We start from the raw sequence: 6,902 nt of genomic DNA on the forward strand, positions 1-6,902 counted from the left end.
AGGGTGGGATTAAGTATTCCAGCATTATTTTGAGTGATCCCTGAAAAGGGCAGTGCAATAAATCAATGTATATTGTTACTGCAATAGGTTTTATAAGTTAGACAGAGTTAGAGTCAAGTAGGGCAAGTTAATGCAGGCTGGGGGAGGCAGAGTGAGGTAGAGGAAGGCAGTGTTGTGTGGGAGGTAGAGCAAAGTAAAGGAATGAAGAATGAAGTTGAGTGAAAGTACAGTGAGGTAGGAAAAGTCAGAGCAAGGTAGAGGAAGGCAGAGTGAGGTTGAGTAAAGTACAGTGAGGTAGAATGAAGTTAAGTGAAGTACAGTGAGGTAGAGGAAGGCAGTGCTGTGGGGGAGACAACAAAGTAAGGGAGTGCAGAATTAAGTACAATGAGGTAGAAGAAGGCAGAGCGCGGTAGAGGAAGGCAGAGTGAGGTTGAGTGAACGACAGTGAGGTAGAAGAAGACTGAGGTAGAGAAAGGCAGTGTTGTGGGGAGGCAGAGCGCGATAGAGAAAGGCTGAGTGAGGTAAAAGAAGGAAATGAGGTTGATTGAAATACAGTGAGGTAAAAGAAGGCAGTGTTGTGGGGGAGACAGAACAAGGTAATGGAATGCAGAATGAGGTTGAGTGAAGTACAGTGAGGTAAAAGAAGGCAGTGAGGTTGATTGAAGTACAGTGAGGTAAAAGAAGGCAGAGTTGTGGGGAGTCAGAGTGAGATTGAGTGAATTACAGTGAGGTAGAGGGAGCTAGAGGAAGGCATGGTTGTGGGGAGGCAGAGCAAGGTAGAGGAAGGCATAATGAGGTTGAGTGAGGTACAGTAAGTTAGAGGAAGGCAGTGTTGTGAGGGAGGCAGAGGTAGAGGAAGGCAGATTGAAGTTGAGTGAGGTAAAGAAATGCAGAATGAGGTTGAGTAAGGTAGAGGAAGGCAATGTTGGGGAGAGGCAGAGTAAAGTTGAGTGAGGTAGAGGAATGCAGAATGAAGTTGAGTGATGTACAGTGAGGTTGAGGAAGGTAAGTGTTGTTGAGGAGGCTGTGTGAGGTGGAGGAAGGCAGAGTGAGGTTGAGTGAAGTACAGTGAGGTCGAGTAAGGTAGAGGAAGTGTAAAGTTGAGTGAGGTAGAGGAAGGCAGAATGAGGTAGAGGAAGTTAAGTGTTGTGGAGGAGGCTGTGAGAGGTAGAGGAAGGCAGAGTGAGGATGTGTGAAGTACAGTGAGGTAGAGGAAGGCAGTGTTGGGGAGAGGCTGAGTAAAGTTGAGTGAGGTAGAGGAATGCAGAATGAGGTTGAGTGATGTACAGTGAGGTTGAGAAAGGTAGAGGAAGTTAAGTGTTGTGGAGGAGGTTGTGTGAGGTAGAGGAAGGCAGAGTGAGGTGGCGCGAGGTTGAGGAAGACAGAGCAAGGTAGAATGAGGCAGAGTCCCCAGTGAACGCTCGCACCAAACTTCTTATCCTTTGGGAAAAAAAACCTTCCCAAAGCTTTAAACTAATATTAAATATTAATTTATTGATTTATCACTCTTAACATTGTGTGTAACTCATTCTACAGTCTGCAGTGTGAAGATCTCCCTCCTGGTTGGTAATGCAGTTTAAGTTGGCCTGTTTTTCACAAAGTTCTCGCAGCTCTTTCTATGTGTTGATTGTGAAAACTCAGTGATGACAAAACAAAACAATTTACCATCCATGTTCTGATTAGATCCAGTGTATTACATATTACTGAACACCTCCACACATTTTGCAGAGAGTGTGTGGGATGGTTTGGGTTTGTCGTTAGCATCATGCCTACCGGTGTGTTACACTACCAGCTAAAAAAAGAAGCTGTTTGGAGTTCTTTTTGCTTAACTTACACTTTTTTGCCAAGCTATTCCCAAGATGAATATCCCGGCCGTGTGTTTCCAGCTTCCTGGCGAATGTTAAGGTTGGACTAAAGTACTGCATTAAAGGAGGGCCGGTACAATGACACGCCATCGCTTTTATCCTGAACAGTGTGGGGGAGGGGGAGAGAGAGAGAGAGAGAGCATAACAAACTCTGCCATCTGGCACTAATGGTGTTAGGGAAGCGAGAGGACAGGAGTCTTGTAAAAACAGAAGCGTTAAAGAAAAAGCGCTGAGCGGGCCGGGCCGGGCCGAGCCGGGCGGAGTTTAGAGGAGGAGCCGGGCTCTGAGCCTCATAATGGACCAGTAATGGGCTTAAAGTCTGAGTCCAGCCGACAGGTCCGCACACATCAGCCGACCGTCAGGAATAAAGGACAAACCACTGAGAGCATCAGCAACAACACCGCTGTCCAATAACCAAACACCAAGAACTGTTCATACCAAACACCACACTTACCTACACTCACTGCAATTTAGAAATACCAAACCCTACATTCATACCATTATCAATTATTCCACAATACTAAATTCCACAATCCATCATTCAAAAATGCCAATCTTATTATTAATTATTCCACATTACTTAATTTCTCAATTAATCTTTCGTAAATACCAAACATTAAACTCCAGAATTCAGAAATACCAAACATCATACCTTATTATTAAGAAATACAAAATATCATACATTAGTATTCTGAGATACCAAACATCTCACTCCAATATTAAAAAATACCAAACAATTCCGGATTCAGGAATACTAAACCCCACACTGCAATATTCAAAATTCCCATACCTCACACTCCAATATTCAGGAAAACCTAAACTCCACTGTCTGTTATTTTGGAATACCAAACCCCACACTTTGTAATTAAAGAATGCTTAATTCCACACACTGTTTTTTAGTGATACCAAACCCTACACTTCAATATTCAGTGATACAAAGCCCCACACTTCATAATTTAGGTATAAGAAACCCTACACTTTGTAATTCAAGAATATTTAATTTTGCCCTCTGTTTTTCAGGAATAACAAACCCCACACTGTTATTCAGGAGTTTAAAAACCTCACACTCCAATTATCAGGAATACCAAACCCCACACTTTCTAATTCAGCAAAACCAACTTTCATACATTAATTAATTAATTTAATAATACTTAATTTCACACTCTGTTTTTTAGGAATACCAAACCTCACACTCCAATATTCAAGGATAAGAAACCCCACACTTTGTAATTCTAAGATATTAAATCCCAAACCTTTTTATTCAGGAATAAGAAACCCTACACTGCATTATTTAAGAATTCCAAACCTCACACTCTTTTATTTAGGAATATCAAGCCCCACACATTCAAATTCCAGAATACCAAACCTCTCACTCTGATACTTTCGGTCACCCCTTTTAATGCATTCAGCTACATTATGTTACACCTATTGCTGAATCAGATTTGTTCTCCCAAATCTAGTAGAATTGTTCTTATTTACGATTGTGTGTGTGTGTGTGTGTGTGTTAACTGTATTTTTCAAGAGACTTGGAACATTTTTCGATTGTGTGTGTATGTGTGTGTGTGTTTGTGTGTGTGTGTGTGTTTGTGTGTGTGTGAGTGTGATTAAGCTGAATGATTATTATTTACATGTTAATTTATTCCTTTCCACCCCGAAAGCTTTGCAGCAGGAAGTTGGTAATAAAAGCTGTGGATCGATGATAATGGCATTTGCGTTTGTGTTTGTCATCTTTGCAGAAGCCAGCCTGCAGGAATTTGTTCAGATTTATCCGTATCCGGAGCGTATCCCGCAGCTGTAAGTGGTGTGTAAATTATCCCCACTGTCCGTGTGGCGGTTTGTCTTTGTAAGGCAGCACTATTAAAGTCTGGACATTAATGACCACGGCCGCTCCAATCAATGACTGAGTGCAACCAGCATTATTCTGCTTTTTAATGCACGTGTTTGTGTTTATTTATACGCTTATTTAGCCATATTTATGGCTGTGTTTGTTGTTATTTATGTGTGGTGGTTTTTTTTTTTGTTGGGTAGATTGTCTGCATTTTCTGTGTGTACTGTAAAGACACCGACATGCCAGAAGTCATCTGACAGCAGTATGTAAATTGATCAGGAAGTGATCAATTCAACCTCAGGGGGCAGCTTGCATGGAAACATGCAAACCTGTGTAGGTTGTGAGGTGTTATCTTGCTATCAGGTGCATTATGGGAGTTAAAGTGAGGTTCCTTGATCCACTTTGTCACAGATGTATTATTATAGAGGGCTAATATTATCACCCACAGTGGACAGTGCAGCACAGTAGGGGTAATGATGGTGACCCATGGCATCTGGCTAGATTTGTCCGTGTGGGCAGAAATCAAATACATATTCAATGCAGAAGACCCCATACGCATATCCCACAGGTCAGTGAACCATTCCTTTGCTTCTGATTGGTTGAGAAATATTAAATGCCCACACTTAAACACTTAAAAAATGCAATGTCCAATCCATCTGCACTCACTATCAGACCTGAGTCTAACTCCCATAATCCACCTGGCTTTACCATGAGCTCACTGACCAGCATTCAACCTCACTTACAGGATAACACCCTAAAACTTATACAAGTCATCCCCTTAGCTTCTCTGGTGAGCTTTTGTTTACATTTCTCCCCTGTCTCTCTGTTGCGCTTGGCATTACTTCAGTTTCCGCCCGTTCTTGGGCTCTTTATTTCCTTATAAGGGTGTTTTTCCCGGCCGTGTCCCATTTCACTAGCCGGGGAAGCAGTACCTGTGGGCGGCACTGAAACAACCAGTCATAATGGCTCCACCTCCCAACTTACAGGACTTAAAGCCAGGATCTGCTGGAACATTCTGTAGCTAGAATACACGGATACCACCCGCAGAGGTCATGTAGTGGGAGCTATTGTAAGGCAGCTGGTCATAATGTTTTGCCATTGTGTTTGAAATTTGTCCTGGTTTCCCGAAGCAGTTCCCACTGAGGGATTAAGGGAAGATTTTACTGCACAAAACAGCAATCTGCTGCATGTAACCCTGACCACACGACCGGCCAGCAACAGCTGTGGTGCGTCTGCTTATAGTGTGTGTGTGTGTGTGTGTGTCTGTGTGTGAAGCCAGGACAAACAGTCATATTGTCCCACATTAGGCAGTATTCAGTGCTGTGAATGAAAAGCAGAGTCCTGAGGACCTTGGTTATGATAAGGGCCCAATCCTACTTCACCCCCTTCCCCTGCCATGTAGTCCTATTCCACTAGTTTGCATGTTCATGCCAATGGGTAGGTTGTCCTGATTCTTGTTGGGATAGAGGGGTAGGGTGTCCAGTTTATTTTTGGGAAAGAATGGTAGGGTGTCTTAATTCCTTTTGGCATAGAGAGGAAGGGTGTGCTGATTTTTGTTGGGATAGAGGGGTAAAGTGTCTTGGTTCTTGTTGGGATAGAGTGGTAGGGAGTCCCGATCCTATTCATGTTTGGGTTGAGTGTCCAGTTTCTTTTTGGAATAGGGGGATAGGGTGCCTTAATTCCTGTTAGCATAGAGGGGTAGGGTGTCGAGTTTCTTGTTGGGATAGAGGGGTAGATTGTGCTGATTCTTGTTTGAATAAAGGGTTAGGGTGTCCCAAACCTTGTTGGAATAGAGGAGTAGGGTGTGCCGATCCTTTTTTGGATAAAGGGGTAGGGTGTCTCAATTCTTCTTGGAACAGCGGAGTAGGGTCTCCCGATTCTTGTTGTGATAGAGGGGTAGGGAGCTCTAATTTTTGTTGGGATTGAGAGGTAGTGTGCTCTGATTTTTGTTGGTATAGAGGGGTAAGGTATTTCGATTCTTGTTGGGATAGAGGCTGGGGTGTCTTAATTCCTATTGGCACAGAGGGATAGAGTCCTGATTATTGTTGGGATAGAGGAGTTTAACCACTTCCTTTTAACACAATTCTGAAGGGAAGGATAACACTCAAAAACAAGGGGTAGGGTACAAATGAGAAATGTGACTGTGCCATGGTTTGGGATTAGGATTAGGATTAAGATTAGGATAAGGATGAGGGTTAGATAGACTACTACTAATAAATGCTTCAGAAGAACAGATTAGATCTTTCATCTTAATGATGAGCTGTATATGTTTCAGTAACGGATGCTCTTTGCATCATACAGGACATATGGCAGTGTAGTCTTATACCGAGCTGAGCTGATAATCCTTTTATATTCAACACAATAGATGATGTCATCTATGATGACAAGCTGGAAAAAAAATATTTTTTAGAAATCATACATATACAGCATAGTATAGGTACATTAATTAGCACGGCGCTAACTCTGTGCTTATGTTCTGAGCTTAATACTTAGGTACACAACAATGGTTTCAAATTAAGAAATTCAGAGGTAAAAGTGTCTAGCTGTGATTAACTCTATATAACATTAGAATACTAAACCCAAATAAACATATGGTCAGTGGTGAGTACTTGAATGTGTCTACCTGTAATTAACTCTATATAAAATTACAATAAACCCAAATAAAGTCAGTGGTGAGTCAGTAAAAGTGTCTACCTGTAATTAATTCTATATAACATTAGAATACTAAACCCAAATAAACATACAGTCAGTGATGAATCAGTGAGAGTTTCTACCTGTAATTAACTCTATATAAAATACAATATATCCTAATCAACATACAGTTAGTGATCAGTGAGAGTGTCTACCTTTGGTTAACTCTATATAACATTATAATACTAAACCCCCCCAAAAAAACATGAAGTCTGTGGTCAGTGAGAGTGTCTAAATGTAATTAACTATATATAACATTAGAATACTAAACCCAGATAAACATATAGTCAGTAGACTGTGTTGTTGGTTAGTAAAGTTATAGATTCTTTCATTTATGTGTACCGTATTTTTTTTTGCACTATAAGGCGCATTTAAAATCCTTTCATTTTTCTGGAAAATTGTCAGTGCATCTTATGTAACCAGTAAATTTTACCAGCCAGGTATTAAGAAGTGCAGTGTTATACAGGAGTTTCAGTTTAGTTCTTTAGCACCATGGCTGGAGAAGTATTAGCATTAGC

This window comes from Astyanax mexicanus, chromosome 12 (genome assembly GCF_023375975.1).
Source record: "Astyanax mexicanus isolate ESR-SI-001 chromosome 12, AstMex3_surface, whole genome shotgun sequence".
In the NCBI taxonomy this organism is placed as follows: domain Eukaryota; kingdom Metazoa; phylum Chordata; class Actinopteri; order Characiformes; family Acestrorhamphidae; genus Astyanax; species Astyanax mexicanus.